Source organism: Bombina bombina, chromosome 5, assembly GCF_027579735.1.
Source record: "Bombina bombina isolate aBomBom1 chromosome 5, aBomBom1.pri, whole genome shotgun sequence".
NCBI lineage: Eukaryota > Metazoa > Chordata > Amphibia > Anura > Bombinatoridae > Bombina > Bombina bombina.
Window position 1 is genome coordinate 183704175 of NC_069503.1, and position 19984 is coordinate 183724158.

Consider the following 19984-nt stretch of genomic DNA (forward strand, 5'->3'; position numbering starts at 1 on the left):
TTATTTCATTGTAGTTATTTGTAGGTATTGTATTTAATTTATTTATTGATAGTGTAGTGTTAGGTTTAATTGTAGATAATTATAGGTATTTTATTTAATTAATTTATTGATAGTGTAGTGTTAGGTTTAATTGTAACTTAGGTTAGGATTTATTTTACAGGTAATTTTGTAATTATTTTAACTATTTTAGCTATTAAATAGTTCTTAACTATTTAATAGCTATTGTACCTGGTTAAAATAAATACAAAGTTACCTGTAAAATAAATATTAATCCTAAAATAGCTATAATATAATTATAATTTATATTGTAGCTATATTAGGATTTATTTTACAGGTAAGTATTTAGCTTTAAATAGGAATAATTTATTTAATAAGAGTTAATTAATTTTGTTAGATTAAAATTATATTTAATTTAGGGGGGTGTTAGTGTTAGGGTTAGACTTAGCTTTAGGGGTTAATACATTTATTAGAATAGCGGTGAGCTCCAGTCGGCAGATTAGGGGTTAATAATTGAAGTTAGGTGTCGGCGATGTTAGGGAGGGCAGATTAGGGGTTAATACTATTTATTATAGGGTTAGTGAGGCGGATTAGGGGTTAATAACTTTATTATAGTAGCGCTCAGGTCCGGTCGGCAGATTAGGGGTTAATAAGTGTAGGCAGGTGGAGGCGACGTTGTGGGGGGCAGATTAGGGGTTAATAAATATAATATAGGGGTCGGCGATGTTAGGGCAGCAGATTAGGGGTACATAGGGATAATGTAAGTAGCGGCGGTTTACGGAGCGGCAGATTAGGGGTTAATAATAATATGCAGGGGTCAGCGATAGCGGGGGCGGCAGATTAGGGGTTATAGGTGCAGACGTAGGAAGTGTTTCCGCATAGCAAACAATGGGGCTGCGTTAGGAGCTGAACGCGGCTTTTTTGCAGGTGTTAGGTTTTTTTTCAGCTCAAACAGCCCCATTGTTTTCTATGGGGGAATCGTGCACGAGCACGTTTTTGAGGCTGGCCGCTTGCGTAAGCAACTCTGGTATCGAGAGTTGAAGCTGCGTTAAAAATGCTCTACGCTCCTTTTTTTGAGCCTAACGCAGCCTTTATGTGGACTCTCAATACCAGAGTTATTTTTATGGTGCGGCCAGAAAAAAGCCGGCGTTAGCTACGCGGGTCGTTACCGACAAAACTCCAAATCTAGGCCTATGTGTTTTTTTTTTGTAATTTAGTGCTTTAATAATGTTTAATTGTATATTTAATTAATTTGAGTAGGTTTAGGTTTTTTAATATGTAATTTATTTAATTTAATTGGTAGTTTAATTTAATTGTAGGATAATAGTTAGGGTAGGTTAATAGTTTAATATAGTTTATTTGAATTCTACAGGTAAGTTTAAATTTATTTGAAGATAGGGATGTTGTAATTTTAATTTAAAGTTAGCGGGTTGTTAGTTTTAAGGGTTAATAGCTTAATTTATTTTTTGGCGATGTGGGGGGCTGATGGTTTAGGGGTTAATATGTTTAGTTAGTGGTAGTGATGTGGAATGGCAGACTTTTAGGGGTTAATATGTTTATTTTGGTTGCGGCGGGATAGGGGTTAATACATTTATTTATTTAGAGTTTGATTAAACGTTAACATTGGACCTATAGAGCAAGATAGTGATTTTATATTAAAAACTTAATTGTTCTAAATTAATTATAAGATTTGAGATGTGATTCCCTGTTTGATGGAAGTGGAGGGTTTATGCAAATAACCACCCCTGGACGGACTGGTTCTCAATCCCACCCCCCACCCCTTTTTTTCCTTTTTTTATTTGTGTGTTTTATGTTAAGAAAATGGTTTATCATTATTAAGTGGATATATGGTTGCAATAGTTTTTATTAATATTGTGGACTTTAAAGCAACAATTACAGTTAATTGTCAGAGATGAGAAGACATAGGGGGATATCTATCAAGCCGTCAACTGTGTTGCATTCGCCGGCACCAATACGCTCGCCTAACATTGCGGCCGCGTATCTCAATACGCTCTCCTTAATTATAAAAAAAGCCAGCAAAAAGATGCGCACCAAGTACGGGGCGATGAGCATCGGACTGTTGTTAACTAACAATCATCGATCTCGCGTCTATTCGGCTTTTTCCCAACTTTATTTATACCCTGTCACTAAACGCCCCCACTATACTAAAATGTTTAACCCCTATCCCGGTGCTCTCCGACCCCGCCACAATACAAATAAAGTTATTAACCCCTATCCCGCCGCTTCATTAATAAGTGAAATGGATCTATAGTTGCTGCATGCTAGTTTATCATTTCCTTGCTTAGGAATAACTGTAATTCTAGCTGATAATAGGTTTTGAGGAATCTCCCCTCCGGTCATGATATAATTATAAATTGTTACTAATTGAGGAATTATATCTGGGGCTAATTTTTTATAAAAGCTTCCTGGAAACCCATCAGGTCCAGGCGCTATGGATGGTTTAAGTAATTTGATAGCCACACCCACCTCAGCTCCCTTGATTAGCTCATTCAATTTGTCTACTGCATCTGAATCTAGAGAAGTTAAGTTACAGTCAGAAAGAAGCTTACCTATTTCCTCTGCTCTGTGCTGCAGATTCCATGCCCTTGACAAGTGATATAGTTTTTGATAAAAAGAAGCAAATAAGTCTGCAATTTCTTTGGGGTTATTAACAATTTCTCCTTTTGGAGATCATAGTTGCAGAATAGTGGATTGTCTGGTAATATTTTGTATCTTTCTAGCTAGGTATCTATATGGTCTATTGGCATATGTAAAGTAATGAGCATCAAGTAGCCGCAGGGATTTCCTAATCTCCTCATTTAAGAGATCATCTAACTCTTTTTTTGGAATGAAGTAGTTCTAATACTCTCCATTGTCTATGAAAGTGATGTTGTGTTTGTAGTTCTTCTATTTCTTTTCTTAATCTGTGAATGAGTTGCGTTCTGGATTTATTAGTTAAAGCAGATTATTTCATGATAATCCCCCTTAGATATGCTTTTAGAGCTCCCCAAACAAATAATGGATATCAGTGCAATTTATATTATCGGCAATAAATAACCTTGTCTGTTCCTTTAACTTATTAACAAATGTTTAATTTCTGAGCATAGAAGGTGGTAATGACCATGACCTTTCTCTAGAAGGGTCAAATATTTCTTTTAAGGTAAGCTCCACCATTGAATGGTCTGACCATGTACTGGGAATGATATAAGAAGAAACAATCAGAGGTATTAAGAATTTACTTAATAAAACCTTTTTTGTTCGGAGGAGAAAAAGATGTAGTCTCTCTCACCTCTATGAATAGTCCTTCATCCATCTATCAGGTTATGAGTTGTTAAAAAATCATTTAAGATTCTTTTTGAAGATGACCTGGAGTCTAGAATTTATTTAGTAGATCTATCTGTTTTATCGTCCAAAGTAAGATTAAAATCCCCTGTCATAATTATTCTATATCTTTTCCAAGAAGTTAAAAGCTTACTTATTTTAGAGAAAAAAATAGACTGATGCTCATTAGGGGCGTACACATTGACTAATATAATGGGAAGTTTTTGAAGATGACCTTTTAATATTAAAAATCTCCCTTCTCTGTCTCTAATTACCTCTTCCTCCCCAAAATTCAGAGATGAATGTAGTAATATAGATACCCCACATTTATTTTTAGAGCCCACTGCGTGATATTGGGTAGAAAACATAGTGTCCCAGTACTTGGGAGTCTTTTGTGTGGTAAAATGGGTCTCCTAAAGCATCACTATCTGGGCATTAAGTTTTTTGTATTCTAATATAGCCTTCTTCCTTTTTACATTATGACATTATGGGGCCTATTTAACAAGGTGCGGATGGACATGATCCAATATTGCGGATCATGTCCGCCTCCCATCGATAAATGCCGAAATGGTGCAATGCCACCTCCTACAGATGCCGCTAGCAGGGGGTGTCAATCAACCCGATGGATCGGGTTGATTTCTTGCGAGTTCTGTCCGCCTCCTCAGAGCAGGCGGACAGGTTATGGAGCAGCGGTCTTGATAAATATGCCCCTATGTGTGACTATCTTAACTGACATATTAGAGTTTTACTAGTATAACAATAATGGAGGTCATTACAACAGCTGACCCCTTTCCACAAGGGGGACCGCAATGAGCCCGATACATATATTCGTGAACCAAAACTTGGATCACCCCTGGACAAAAAAAAAGGGGGACAAGAAAAAAGAAAAACAAAAGAAAAGATCAAAATCAAAGGATATTTCATTCTAGGATGAATTATTTGTGAACCTTCAAAACTGAGGAACCGCTGTGAACCAGTTGAATATTTAACATTGAATATTTAAATTTTAAGAACGTGGCTACTCCACATATTTCTTTCATATAGGTTAAAATGTCACTATTTCCATATCTTATATAATAATGAGCAAAAATTAAATCCTAAATACTCATTTTAATAAGTAAATGTGGGTCAATAGTAACATTTAGGCTTTATATTTCAACAGGTCGGTACCTTAAATCTGCTACAAGCTGTGGTCGATATGACACTAAAACCTGCTATAATCTGACTATTTAAGAACATTTAGTATTTTTATTGTTTATAACTTCTCCATTGTTGTCACTGGTGCCCTGGTCGTCTTTATCGCCCCTTGGGGGGTTGGGCCCGTGGTGGGCTCTGGTCTTGGAGTCCTGTGCCTCGATGCTACAGATTAGGGTTTTTTTCCCTAATGGACTAATGCTGCGGGTATTTTTCACAGTATCTCTTGTGTCCTTCTTGGATTTTGATTCAAAGTTCTTTTTCCTCGTTGAGATAGCCTGCCCGCTACTCTGGCTTGGGGCGTGTTGCCTTTGGTGCTGACTTATGGAAGTCTGGTTTCCTCCTTTATGATTCCGGCGTGGATCTCGGGGGAGAGTCTACGGTTCTGGCAGTCTAGCTCTTTATCATATCTGTATGTCCCTTTTATGCCCCGTGGATTTGGGGTGGGGTCAGGATGGGTCCTATTGTCTCCCTTTTAGGGAGTCTGGGGTATTTTCGGTTTGATACTTTTGTGAAGGATGGGCTCTGGGCCTTTTTTGTTTTTTTCTTATTCCTCTTTTGTGTCTAGGACTAGCTTTAGCTCGGTTTGACATTTTTTCCCCTTTGTCTCTGCCTTCTGCATGGGTTGGGCTTGTTGGTCACCTTGCTGCTTGTGTTAAGCGGGCTTGAGCGGTTGCTCTCAGTCTTGCCCCTTTTGTTGGGTTCTGGGAGGTCAGTATTCCTTTCTGTCTTAGGATTTGTGCTGGTCACTCAACACTTTGGGCGTTCTGTGCTTGTATAATCATTTGTAAATTGGTTGGGTGCCCTAGGGACACATGCTCCCTGTCTCATGTTTTTCTGAGGGACTATTGTCTCTTTTGGATTCCTTGTCTGCTGGCAAGCTATTGAGCCTAGGTGGCCTAGTGGTTTGCTTGTCTGTCTGTTCTTGAGTTTGTACTCAGCTGCGATTACTTGCTATTTTATATCTGATGCCTGCGGGCTTGCTGTTAGGGATTGTGTCCTCAGGTCTCTGGGGTTTTCCGGGGTCTGGTTGCTTTGCTCAAGCATGCCTGGTGGGGTTTCTGTTGGTCAGCTATTTTGGCCTATGGTTAGCTTGCTACCCAGCTTGCAGAAGGTTGCTGTTGTCTCCAGGGCAACTGTTGCTCCTTAAAAGCTAGCATGTACTTTAGGGTCCCTTGTGAGGTGTTTTTCTGAACCCTCTGGGGGAATTGGATCCTTGGGATCTCTTTGTTCAGAAGGGTTAATCAGGAAGGATGTTCCGCTGCTCTGTGGCCTATAGTGGTGTAGTGTTCTGCGCAGTTTCAGTTGCACAGGAGAGGGATGTTTCATATCCATTTTCGGATGGGAGCTCTGCTTATTTTTGTGCCACTAATTTTTGTCATCCTTTTCCTGTCTCTCTCCTGAGTTTTTCTCCAGCTACGGACATTTTTCCTTGCCTTTGAGGCATCCTCAGTCTCTTGTGATCTGGGGTGTGGTACTTGGTCTGTTTTCCCCTGCTTACTGGGGTGGTTTTTTTTTCCTTCACATCCTCGTTTATATTGTGACGCATGTCCATGCTGTCTCACTGTTTTTGCGTTTGTTGGTCCTTGAGATTTGTTTATGTCTCTCTGGTCCTTTCTTGAATTTTCATATAGTCTGTTCAGGTGTAGTCTACTGAGTGGCTCCGGGTTGTCTCATGGTCACCCTGGACGTTGTTCCTTTTCTTCTGTCTTGTCTCTTCCCTCTGAGAACTTTTAGTTGGGGTCCCTCGCTTGGTTGAGGGGCTGCGGCAGGGTTGTTGCCCCTGACAGATGCTGTCCTTGAGTTGGGTGCTCTCGTTTGGGCCCACTCGTGGTTCTATCTAGGTTCTTTGGACTGTTGGTAGATTTGTGTTTCTGGGACCACTTTTTTTAAAAAAAATGTTTGTTGATCCCTGTTTCGGATGAACTGGGACTTTGTTTTCTTGGGAATCTGTTTTTAGGTTGGTGCCTTTATTGGTCTGCCTCTTACCCTCCCTTTTTGGCATTCTGTGTCCTCTTTGGCTTGAGTATAAATTTCCCATCAGTAATGAATGCGGCTGTGGACTCTTTTCCATTAGGAAGAAAAACGTAAATTATGCTTACCTGATAATTTCTTTTTCTTCCGCGGGAAAAAGTCCACAGCCCCCCGTCCATTTTTTTAAGGTGTTGTTGTTTTTTATCTTCTGGCACTCTTTCACCTTGATGCTTCTTCCACTGTTCCTTGTTCCTCGGCTGAATGACTGCGGGATAGGGGAAGTGGGAGAAGTATTTATGCCTTTGGCTGGTGGGTCTTTGCCTCCTCCTGGTGGCCAGGTTCTTATTTCCCATAAGTAATGAATGCGGCTGTGGACTCTTTCCCATGGAAGAAAAGGAAATTATCAGGTAAGCATAATTTATGTTTTTGTTACAAATGTAAACTTGTAACAGAAATGCAGATATTCGTTTTGTTTTAACAAAACGAATATCCGAATGAATGTACTAGCTAATTTAAAGAATAATGAATATAATTCATAAAAAAATCATTATTTAAATTATGTGTATTACTTACCTGTAGCGTTCTGGGGAGCTGCGCAAATCCACTTCTTCTTCATAGATTACAGGGCCGCGCTAATGCTCCTATTAGCACAGCTCCCCATTGCGCTACAGGTGCATCAGTGCAGCGAATCCCTTCTCCTTTAGCACAGATGGGGGATACGCTAATCTGATCTTTTTTACATTGTCCAGGACTGCACTAATAGGAGAGTTAGGCTCTGGACTAAATGAAGAAGGTTCCTCCACTGAACTAAAGAAGGGATCCATCGTGCTAATGAATTTGTAGCACACTGGAGAGTTCCTATTAGCGCGGCCCTGGAATCTATGGAGAAGAAAAGGATTAGCATGGCTCCCCTGCGCGTCACACATAATTATCAATGTGACAGGCATAGAGAACATTAAAGGGACACTAAACCCCAAAAAATGATTTCATGATTCAGGTAGAGAATACAATTTTAAACAACATTCCAATTTACTTCTACTATCTAATTTGCTTCATTTTTTAGATATCCTTTGCTTAAGAAATAGCAATGCAGATGGGTGAGCCATTCACACAAGGCATCTATTTGCAGCCACCAATCAGCAGCTACTAAGCCTATCTAGATATGCTTTTCAGCAAAGGATATCAAGAGAATGATGCAAAATAGATAAAAGTAGTAAATTAGAAAGTTGTTTAAAATTGCATGCTCTTTCTAAGTCATGAAAGAAAAAATTTGGGTTTCATGTCCCTTTAACATTCGTTTGAATGAAAACAGATATAAATGTTAAAGTGAATGTAAATTTTGATGCTAAAGTGTCCGTTTTTGTAAAAATTCGATTAAAAACAGTGGCACTTTAATTCATCAAAATTTACATTTCACTTGTGCTGTAAAAAAAATACTTACCTTTTAATCTTGACAGCCGCTCCAGCTTCCTCCGCCCATCACAAAGCCTCTTCCTGGGTCTAAAATGAGAAATCCGTCTTCCTCCAAGCACAGCGTTGAATCAGACACTGATTCCCCGGGGGGAAAGCCGTGATTGGAGGATAACCCATCCATCATTTATGATGTCAGAAATGGCTTGCGACGACCGGGAGAAGCTGGAGCGGCTGTCAAGTTTAAAAGGTAAGTATTATTTCACAACGAGTGAAATTTAAATTTTTATGAAATAAAGTGCCCCTGTTTTTAATCGAATTTTTAAAAACCGGGCACTTTTGCATCAAAATTTACATTCACTTTAACAAATATTCAATATTCCATTCATTTTTAACTAATCCAATATCAAACAGAGCAGCATGTGAATATTCTGAACAATTAATTTTTCTAAATATTCTCCCAAATGGTTAGTCCAAAACAAATTATTCAATGCTTCACAAATCTAATAAATACTCCCTTATATTCTGCATCCCCTCCCATGCAATCACCCCATTTCAAGGTACTACAGAGTATTAACCGCACAACACATAATAAGACTCTTTCACTTAAACTGCCCCAAAGTTAAAAAAGGCTACAAGATTAAAAATAATAACCTTGTTAATTTCTTGCCTGACATCCAGCAGAACAGCACAACTGTCTTCAGACTCTTCTAGCTATGAAGCAGTGAGTCTCCCTTCTTTTTCATCTTCACCACCGTCTGTTTCTTTTTAAGATTTCTCTCTTATATACTGAAAACTGATAATATTTTCTGATTGGTTAATCAGATTATCAAATCTAGATTATGCTGGATGACTCATTTTGTGGTAACTGGCATCTACTTTTTTCAGGAGTAAAGTTTTGCAGTGTTTTTTTGAGTATTATGAAATATAAAAGTTTCTGCAAAAGTGTATTTCTTGAAGCATTTTTATTGAAAAGAGTTAACCCACTCTTTGGGATGTATGAATCAGTCTCCACTATCATGCTGACTGGCATCTGAAGGCATAGGAAGGCTTGCTTAGTATGGGTGGAATGGTAGCTAATGATTTGAGGACAGCTATATCTGTCTGTAGGTTTTTTTATTACACTGATATATTTGGTACTTCTCACAGTTTGGTAATATTGTAGTGTCCAGAAGGTTAGTTATGTCAGAAAAGTAATCCATTTTGGCTTTTACTTGATGGATGAAACGCTTTAATAGATTTGTGGAAAAATTCCAGATTTTGTGAACAGTGAATCAAAAGTACATGTAAGATTTGTTTTTATATGCGACTAGGAGTTTATTTGGAAGATCAGTGATTTGCAGGCTGGAATATACTATAGTGCCATCCTGGTAAATATAGTTGTTCCATAGCTGCACCCTAGTTGTGATATAGCTCTTAAGGGGACATTTTAGTGTACAAAAAAAAAAACAGATTTAATTTCTTAGAAGTAAATAAATCACTGCAAATGAGTTACGTAATACTACTAATAATGGTTTTCTAAGCCACTGGGGAACCCCCTCCCCCTCAAAAAAAACAACAACTCTTGTATTAATTATTAAATGATTAATAGCAAAATCTAACTAAAACATAAAAAAACACATATAAAACTATAAGAATCAGAAGTATCACATGCTTTTAAGTGAATTAGTTTTCCATGGATTTTCCCAAGCCGTCACAGAAACAAAACCAACATGGCCAAATCGAAAGTAAACATGACAGCTACTGTAGGTAATTTAATATTGATAATGACTGCTTTATATTTTTGAATGCAGAATTTTTCACTTAATGGGGCATTAACTTTTTTTTTTTTTTTTTAAAGTTATGCATCTGAGATAATTCCCTGCATTACAAAAGATCTGCATGCAAAATAATAGTTTTAAAGGATTTAAAACTAATTTGGTTAGAAAAGTGCATATTATTTCACAGACTTGGGACACACCCTTTGAAAAGCCTCTTGAATTTTGTTTATTCAAGAGGCCAATTAGGGATATAAGTGAGCTCCTGCGCATAACAAATTATACGCAGGAGGTATAATTAACCCCTTAAGCCATTTGCACATAGGTACTACATCACAGAGTACTTTGCTTAGCATACCTTGTTGACGTAGTACCTACGTCCAACCTTCTGGCTCATGCTGCTGTCCCCGCTCTCAGCATCCGACTTCATATGGTAAGGAAGAACTTATCTCTTTTTTTTTTACCATATGAAGGCAGATCGCTGATACAGACAGGGGCACTCTGAGTATCAGCTTGTGGTAATGCCGTGTGTATGGTGTGGAAGGGAAGGAGGTAAGTGGGCAGTGCATCACAGGAGGAGGGAAAGAGGAGAGGATGGGGAGGGTTCCCTACACTACAGAATGTTTGGTGAGGGAGGGAGAGGAATAGGCCACAACACTACAGAAACAGAGGGGGGAAGGGAGTCCTATTAACAATTGCTTGGGGAGGCGGATCTCTACACTACAGAAACATTTTTTATTAATAAATAAATTAAAAAATAAGAAAAGTTTTACTTCATTCATTATTATTCACTGCTGGGAATATAAGAAGTGTGGTATGCAGCTGCAGTTAGCGGCTGCTAATTTCCAAAAAGCAATGAGAAAGCCATGCATGCCTGCTATTTCTGAACACAGGGGACCCCATAGAAGCTTTTTTACAATCATTTGTGTTATGACTGTGCAAGAGGTGTTCAAATAATTTCAGTGAAAAACCCAAAGTTTGTAAAAAAAAGTTAATATTTTTTTTTTAATATGATCACATTTGGTGGCGAAACTGTTGAATAAAATATACCAAAATGAGCCTAGTTCAACACTTTGGGTTGTTTACTAAAAAAATATATATATAGTTTTGATAGATAAATTTTAAAAAAACAAGGCTCTATTTCTGTTTAAATGGAGTGATTGAAAAAATGTTATTAAAAAATCTCTAGCACTTTGGGCAAGTTTTTCTCTAAAATTCCCAGTTAAACATTTTAGGGAGAAGGAAATTTCAAGTTCAATTACCCATTTTCTATTAATATCAATTCTTCATTTATGACAAGTGTAATTAATTAATAAATTGAACAGGAAAAAACAGGTTTAGGTGTTCAGAAGTCCAAGAAATAGACTTTAAAAATCCTTTGAAAATCTTCTAGAAAAATTATTTTCTGATGGATTGGAATAAGTGTCAAATAGACAATATGATAAATATAGCATTGTACGATCATGAAAAAAGTGCATTGGTTACAGTGGAGTTTTAGAATGGGTTTTAAAATAACAAAGCACACGAATGACAGAATGTTAAATATCTGGTGGCCCTGCCCAATACTCACCCACTTCTGGAAAGCAATCATCAACTCCTAATGCCCCCAAGGGTGCTACTTATTACTTTGGGAACCACTGCTCTACAGGGCCGGACTGGGAATAAAAAGCAGCCCTGGAAAAATATGAAGACCATCCCTATTTTCATTTGAGGCTTACTGGGACACTCCTTCCCCAATATTTTTTTTCAGAATGAAATGATATTACTTTATTAAATAAAAGTGCCAGATTGATGTTATATAGCAACCCTACAACCCAATTGCACCCATTAATCACCCCTTTAAATTGTAGCTTTCCAGCCCCAGTTGCTGCAGCCCACCGGGAAATCTCATGGTATCCTGGTAGGCCAATCCGGCCCGGCTGCTCTAGTAGATAAAATAGATCTCTGGGAATGCATTAAAGGGACACTAAACCAAATCTTTCATGATTCAGATAGAGCAGGCAATTTTAAGCAACTTTCTAATTTACTCCTATTATCAATTTTTCTTCGTTCTCTTGATATCTTTTTTGAAAAGCTGGAATGTAAGCCTGTTTAGCCAGCCCATTGTTTGTTCAGCACCTGGGTAGCGTTTGCTGATTGGTAGCTAAATGTAGCCACCAATCAGCAAGCGCTACCCAAGGTGCTGAACCATAAATGGGCCAGCTTCAAAGACTTACATTCCTGCTTTTAAAATAAAGATAACAAGAGAACGAAGAAAAATTGATAATAGGAGTAAACAAGAGAGTTGCTTAAAATTGCCTGCTCTATCTGAATCATGAAAGAAAAAAAATCTGGGTTAAGTATCCCTTTAAAGGGGGCAAACATTTAGAGCAGAATATCCCTTCACTAGTAACTTATTTCAACAAAGACAGTTTAAGTCTTCCCACGTATCTTCAAATATTTTTCTAAGCTGTTCCTTGTTTGTTTACCTCCCCAGGACTTTGCTAGTAGGAAGTGAAAGCTACTATATGCAGAAAGATTGTGGCAAGCTGTGAGAAACATGTTGTTTGGCTTATGGTGAATAAATATAAAATCCATTAGCCAAAGTTTAAGTGGAGAAGCCTGTTATAAAGGGAAATATTCCAATTTTGTTCTGAGAAGATTGCTTTAGCTATGATTACAGTATACATCAAATTGCACATGGTCACTATTATACAGCTGAACAAAGTAATTTCAGTAATAATTGGCAAAACATTAGCTTTCACCTTGGTCACCTTTAAATCTATTTGATAACAAGCAATAACAGAGGTTATTTGCAATGCAGTAATGTTTAATACATTCAGCTGCAAAATATATCAGTGTAACAGGGAATGCAAACCCTTTTAAAGGCAAATCACCTGCATTTTGATTGGATTCTTTAACCCTCTAATTTACTAATACTCAGGAGGATAAATTTGAAACATGATTCCTTGTATGATTGATAAAATCATTGGGATAATCAAAGTCTTATATTCCTATTAAAACTGATTTTCATAATTCTATATTAACCCTTTTTTTCTTTCATGATTTAGGTAGAACATACAATTTTAAACAGCTTTCTAGTTCACTTCTATGATCAAATTTGCTTCATTCTCTTGGTATTATTTGTTGAAGGAGAAGCAGTGCACTCCTGGCATCTAACTGCTCACATGGGTAAGCCAATGAAAATGGTATCTATAAATGCATCCACCAATCAGCAGTGAGAACCTAGGGTGAGCTTACCTAGATAAACATTTCACCAAAGGATAACAAGAGAAGGAAGCTAATTAAATAATAGAAGTAAATCACATGCTCTTTCTGAATCACAAAAGAGAAAAAATTGGGTTTCATGTCCCTTTAATACAATCAGTAGATTTTTAATTTTGCATACACTTTCTTTTAAATGTCGTCCTCCAACGCAAAGCAGGTCTGTACATGGGGAGATGGAGAATGAGGTGGGTCCTTTCCATTCCCTTTCCCCCTCCTTGGTCATTTGCAACATGTGACACCATCACATGATTATGTGACATGCAATTAGGAGGTGCTCTGTGAAGCTAGTTCTGTGCATGTGGGTCTCTAACAACTTTAAGAGACAAGAGATCCCTCATTTAAAAGTCTGCCCTTTTAAAGGGACACTGAACCCAAAAATTTTGTTTTGTAATTCAGAAAGAGCATGCAATTTTAAGCAACTTTCTAATTTACTCCTATTATCAATTTGTCTTTGTTCTCTTGCTATCTTTATTTGAAAAAGAAGGCATCTATGCTTTTTTGGGGTTCAATATTCTGGACAGCACTTTTTTATTGGTGGATGAATTTATCCACCAATCAGCAAGGACAACCCAGGTTGTTCACCAAAAATGGGCCGGCATCTAAACTTACATTCTTGCATTTTTAATAAAGATACCAAGAGAATGAAGAAAATTTGATAATAGGAGTAAATTAGAAAGTTGCTTAAAATGTTATGCTCAATCTGAATCATGAAAGAAAAAATTTGGGTACAGTGTCCCTTTAAATGAGAGTTTAAAGGGACATGAAACCCAATATTTTTCATTCAAGATTCAGATAGAGAATACAATTTAAATTTGTTTTTTCAAATTTACTTCTGTTATCAAATTTGTTTTGTTCTAATGTTATTTTTGTTGTTGTTGAAGAGATACCTAGGTAGGTAGCGTGACAGGAAATAGTGCTGCCATCTAGTGTTCTTGCTAATGTATAAGATTGTTGCAAAACTGCTGTCATATAGTGCTGCAGACACGTGCGCTCTCCTGAGTTTGCATCTGTGCTTTGCAACAAAGGATAACAAGAAAATGAAGAAAATATGATAATAGAAGTAAATTAGAAAATTGTTTAACATTTTATGTTCTATCTGTATCATGTTTTTTTGTGTGTGTTTTATGTCCTTTTAATATGTTCTAAGGAGCAGATGAATATTTGATAGAACCTTAGGCATTTGAAACATAGTCCAGGGGGGTTATCTCTTTTGTTACCCCCATTCCAGCTTTTTTGTTTCATGATTCAGATAGAGCATGTAATTTTAAGAAACTTTCTAATTTATTCCTATTATCAAATTTTCTTTATTCTCTTGCTATCTTAATTTAAAAAGCAGGAATGTAAAGCTTAGCAGCCGGACAATTTTTGGTTTCAGTACCTGGGTTATGCTTGCTTATTGGTGACTAAATGTAGCCACCAATAAGCAAGAGCTATCCGGGGTGCTGAACTTAAAATGGGTCGTCTTCTAAGCTTTACATTCCTGCTTTTTAAATAAAGATAGCAAGAGAACAAAGAAAAATTGATAATAGGAGTAAATTAGAAAGTTGCTTAAAATTACATGCTGTATATGAATCGTGAAATAAAAAAATTGGGTTTAGTATCCCTTTAAATACTTCAAAGCATCCCTGTTTTTAGTGAATTCTGTCATCTTTTTATCCTCTCTTTATCATTTCCTCACCACAGAAGTATATCATAAAACTCTTATGAACGAGTGTGGTCTCACCATTTAAATGCAGGATTTCATTTTTCCCTCAGCAAATAAAACATTGCAGCTATTCACATAAATAGGAGAACTGGTGAACTGGATTAGTGCAAAAATAAATAAGATTTTGTAAAATTCTATATAGGATTTTTGTTATTATATTTTTCTATGTTATATTTGGGCAGGAGTAGGGCCATGCATACATTTTCATTATGAGTTGCCTTTTGATATTTTATACCTACTCAATTTTTTTGTATAAATTCTTAGATGGTGCAAAGTTAACAAAATAATACATTTTATCTTTTACTTTTCAATTAGTCATTTTTATTGTGCAACATTGGTAAAGAATGCTGAATGTTGATGTTTTGCAAAGGATAATTGATACTAATGGAGAATTGTATCAAAATGGTGCTTCTCTAAGAAGAGCTAAGGAGAACCATAGGAGAATTACATAGAGAATGCTCTTTGTGCTTGATAAATCTGGACCATAATGTGAAACCATAAAGCATTTGAATATGAAAAAACAAGGAATGATTTTTGTGTGTAGCTGAAATTAATGTGTAAAACTAACAGCTCAATTTATCCTACTGCAAAAGAAAATGTGTACCAGTGGGACGCACAGGATTGCTCACACTTCTCAGAGGTGGCAGACTTAAAGGGATACTGAACCCAATTTTTTTTCTTCCATGATTAAGATAAAGCATGCAATTTTAAGCAACTTTCTAATTTACTCCTATTATCAATTTTTCTTTGTTCTCTTGCTATCATGATTCCTTGTATGATTGATAAAATCATTGGGATAATCAAAGTCTTATATTCCCTTTTTTTTCTTTCATGATTTAGGTAGAACATACAATTTTAAACAGCTTTCTAGTTCACTTCTATGATCAAATTTGCTTCATTCTCTTGGTATTATTTGTTGAAGGAGAAGCAGTGCACTCCTGGCATCTAACTGCTCACATGGGTAAGCCAATGAAAATGGTATCTATAAATGCATCCACCAATCAGCAGCGAGAACCTAGGGTGAGCTTACCTAGATAAACATTTCACCAAAGGATAACAAGAGAAGGAAGCAAATTAAATAATAGAAGTAAATTGGAAAGTTGTTTTAAATCACATGCTCTTTCTGAATCACAAAAGAGAAAAAATTGGGTTTCATGTCCCTTTAATACAATCAGTAGATTTTTAATTTTGCATACACTTTCTTTTAAATGTCGTCCTCCAACGCAAAGCAGGTCTGTACATGGGGAGATGGAGAATGAGGTGGGTCCTTTCCATTCCCTTTCCCCCTCCTTGGTCATTTGCAACATGTGACACCATCACATGATTACGTGACATGCAATTAGGAGGTGCTCTGTGAAGCTAGTTCTGTGCATGTGGGTCTCTAACAACTTTAAGAGACGAGATCCCTCATTTAAAAGTCTGCCCTTTTAAAGGGACACTGAACCCCAAAAATTTGTTTTGTAATTCAGAAAGAGCATGCAATTTTAAGCAACTTTCTAATTTACTCCTATTATCAATTTGTCTTTGTTCTCTTGCTATCTTTATTTGAAAAAGAAGGCATCTATGCTTTTTTGGGGTTCAGTACTCTGGACAGCACTTTTTTATTGGTGGATGAATTTATCCACCAATCAGCAAGGACAAACCAGGTTGTTCACCAAACATGGGCCGGCATCTAAACTTACATTCTTGCATTTTAATAAAGATACCAAGAGAATGAAGAAAATTTGATAATAGGAGTAAATTAGAAAGTTGCTTAAAATTTTATGCTTAATCTGAATCATGAAAGAAAAAATTTGGGTACAGTGTCCCTTTAAATGAGAGTTTAAAGGGACATGAAACCCAATATTTTTCATTCAAGATTCAGATAGAGAATACAATTTAAATTTGTTTTTTCAAATTTACTTCTGTTATCAAATTTGTTTTGTTCTAATGTTATTTTTGTTGTTGTTGAAGAGATACCAAGGTAGGTAGCGTGACAGGAAATAGTGCTGCCATCTAGTGTTCTTGCTAATGTATAAGATTGTTGCAAAACTGCTGTCATATAGTGCTGCAGACACGTGCGCTCTCCTGAGTTTGCATCTGTGCTTTGCAACAAAGGATAACAAGAAAATGAAGAAAATATGATAATAGAAGTAAATTAGAAAATTGTTTAACATTTTATGTTCTATCTGTATCATGTTTTTTTGTGTGTGTTTTATGTCCTTTTAATATGTTCTAAGGAGCAGATGAATATTTGATAGAACCTTAGGCATTTGAAACATAGTCCAGGGGGGTTATCTCTTTTGTTACCCCCATTCCAGCTTTTTTGTTTCATGATTCAGATAGAGCATGTAATTTTAAGAAACTTTCTAATTTATTCCTATTATCAAATTTTCTTTATTCTCTTGCTATCTTAATTTAAAAAGCAGGAATGTAAAGCTTAGCAGCCGGACAATTTTTGGTTTCAGTACCTGGGTTATGCTTGCTTATTGGTGACTAAATGTAGCCACCAATAAGCAAGAGCTATCCGGGGTGCTGAACTTAAAATGGGTCGTCTTCTAAGCTTTACATTCCTGCTTTTTAAATAAAGATAGCAAGAGAACAAAGAAAAATTGATAATAGGAGTAAATTAGAAAGTTGCTTAAAATTACATGCTGTATATGAATCGTGAAATAAAAAAATTGGGTTTAGTATCCCTTTAAATACTTCAAAGCATCCCTGTTTTTAGTGAATTCTGTCATCTTTTTATCCTCTCTTTATCATTTCCTCACCACAGAAGTATATCATAAAACTCTTATGAACGAGTGTGGTCTCGCCATTTAAATGCAGGATTTGATTTTTTCCCTCAGCAAATAAAACATTGCAGTTATTCACATAAATAGGAGAACTGGTGAACTGGTGAACTGGATTAGTGCAAAAATAAATAAGATTTTGTAAAATTCTATATAGGATTTTTGTTATATTTTTCTATGTTATATTTGGGCAGGAGTAGGGTCATGCATACATTTTCATTATGAGTTGCCTTTTGATATTTTATACCTACTCAATTTTTTTGTATAAATTCTTAGATGGTGCAAAGTTAACAAAATAATACATTTTATCTTTTACTTTTCAATTAGTCATTTTTATTGTGCAACATTGGTAAAGAATGCTGAATGTTGATGTTTTGCAAAGGATAATTGATACTAATGGAGAATTGTATCAAAATGGTGCTTCTCTAAGAAGAGCTGAGGAGAACCATAGGAGAATTACATAGAGAATGCTCTTTGTGCTTGATAAATCTGGACCATAATGTGAAACCATAAAGCATTTGAATATGAAAAAACAAGGAATGATTTTTGTGTGTAGCTGAAATGAATGTGTAAAACTAACAGCTCAATTTATCCTACTGCAAAAGAAAATGTGTACCAGTGGGACGCACAGGATTGCTCACACTTCTCAGAGGTGGCAGACTTAAAGGGATACTGAACCCAATTTTTTTTCTTCCATGATTAAGATAAAGCATGCAATTTTAAGCAAATTTCTAATTTACTCCTATTATCATTTTTTCTTTGTTCTCTTGCAATGTTTATTTGAAAAAGAAGGCATTTAAAAAAATTTTTGTTCAGTACCCTGGACAGCAGTTTTTTATTGGTGGATGAATTTATCCACCAATCAGCAAGAACAAGCCAGGTTGTTCACCAAAAATGGGCCGGCATCTAAACTTACATTCTTGCATTTCAAATAAAGATACCAAGAGAATAAAGAACATTTGATAATAGGAGTAAATTAGAAAGTTGCTTAAAATTTCATGCTCTATCTGAATCACGAAAGAAAAAAATTGGGTTCAGTGTCCCTTTAAATGATTTGAATGGGTGTATTGACAATTTCTGCTCTTGCACAATAAAATGCACAAGAGCAGGGGGAATGGGAAGCAGAGTGAAACGCTTGTGCGATGATAAACGCGGCCAGTGAATGCTATTTTGCTCGCAACGAAATGCAGTGGTGGGCAGGTACCTACCATAAGAACTTTGTCTATCTGCAGAATGTTAAATGGAGCCTTACTGAATAAAAGAGTGAGAAATGGTTCAGCACTTAAAGGGTTCAGTTGTAGCTGATGTTACAGGTTGTATTAGTGTTCCGATTTAATGAAATGCCAGCATGTACATGGGTAGAGTAATTGAAATAACAGGGCCACAAATTAAAGAGACATGAAATACTTTCAAATTGTAATATAACAATTTTTTTTATTGAAGGGACACTGAACCCAAAAAATTTTCTTTTGTAATTCAGACAGAGCATGCAATTTTAAGCAACTTTCTAATTTACTCCTATTATCAATTTTTCTTTGTTCTCTTGCTATCATGATTCCTTGTATGATTGATAAAATCATTGGGATAATCAAAGTCTTATATTCCCTTTTTTTCTTTCATGATTTAGGTAGAACATACAATTTTAAACAGCTTTCTAGTTCACTTCTATGATCAAATTTGCTTCATTCTCTTGGTATTATTTGTTGAAGGAGAAGCAGTGCACTCCTGGCATCTAACTGCTCACATGGGTAAGCCAATGAAAATGGTATCTATAAATGCATCCACCAATCAGCAGCGAGAACCTAGGGTGAGCTTACCTAGATAAACATTTCACCAAAGGATAACAAGAGAAGGAAGCAAATTAAATAATAGAAGTAAATTGGAAAGTTGTTTTAAATCACATGCTCTTTCTGAATCACAAAAGAGAAAAAATTGGGTTTCATGTCCCTTTAATACAATCAGTAGATTTTTAATTTTGCATACACTTTCTTTTAAATGTCGTCCTCCAACGCAAAGCAGGTCTGTACATGGGGAGATGGAGAATGAGGTGGGTCCTTTCCATTCCCTTTCCCCCTCCTTGGTCATTTGCAACATGTGACACCATCACATGATTATGTGACATGCAATTAGGAGGTGCTCTGTGAAGCTAGTTCTGTGCATGTGGGTCTCTAACAACTTTAAGAGACAAGAGATCCCTCATTTAAAAGTCTGCCCTTTTAAAGGGACACTGAACCCAAAAATTTTGTTTTGTAATTCAGAAAGAGCATGCAATTTTAAGCAACTTTCTAATTTACTCCTATTATCAATTTGTCTTTGTTCTCTTGCTATCTTTATTTGAAAAAGAAGGCATCTATGCTTTTTTGGGGTTCAGTACTCTGGACAGCACTTTTTTATTGGTGGATGAATTTATCCACCAATCAGCAAGGACAAACCAGGTTGTTCACCAAACATGGGCCGGCATCTAAACTTACATTCTTGCATTTTAATAAAGATACCAAGAGAATGAAGAAAATTTGATAATAAGAGTAAATTAGAAAGTTGCTTAAAATTTTATTCTTAATCTGAATCATGAAAGAAAAAATTTGGGT